We start from the raw sequence: 646 nt of genomic DNA on the forward strand, positions 1-646 counted from the left end.
CTGGTTTTCCTTGTACAGCAATCAACATAAACCATCATTGCAGAGAACCTTGGTCTTGGCCTTGGTGCTAAATTTCACTTTTGTTTAAGGTAAATTTTACTTTTGTTTAATGTACATTTCTCAAAGCACCAAGTCCTTGTTTTTAATCACTCAAAGCCTCTTGTGTTACTAGCCAGGTTCATAGGTTGCTACCATCAAGGATATCGGTCGGCGGTGAGTAGGTGTTTTATCACCTCCTTTCCCCTGACCACTCTAATAACTCATCAATGGGAGGAGGTACCTGGTGGGAAACTGTGAAGAGGAGCAAGTGGCTTGTTTGCCTTGGTCTACTATTTTTAATCTTCTGAGGAAACAAAACAAGTTTGTTTCCATATTATCATTATGGTTTCTATAATATTAAGTTTGGAAACCATAACATTCCCTGGAAAAGTTGAAATTGGGTTGTATAATTCCCTCTGGAAGTAACTAAAGTCATAATGAAAGTATAATGCTATCAGCAGAAAAAATTATTCCTGGGCAAGGCTGGTCTAGCTCCAAGACCTACATATCACAGGATGCCCACCTCAAGGTCAGGCAGGGGATTAGGTGGTGATGGACAAGGTGGTTGTAACTCTCAGTTACAGAGGCTAGAAGATTTCCCCAATAT

This window comes from Myotis davidii, unplaced genomic scaffold, assembly GCF_000327345.1.
Source record: "Myotis davidii unplaced genomic scaffold, ASM32734v1 scaffold107, whole genome shotgun sequence".
Lineage (NCBI taxonomy): Eukaryota > Metazoa > Chordata > Mammalia > Chiroptera > Vespertilionidae > Myotis > Myotis davidii.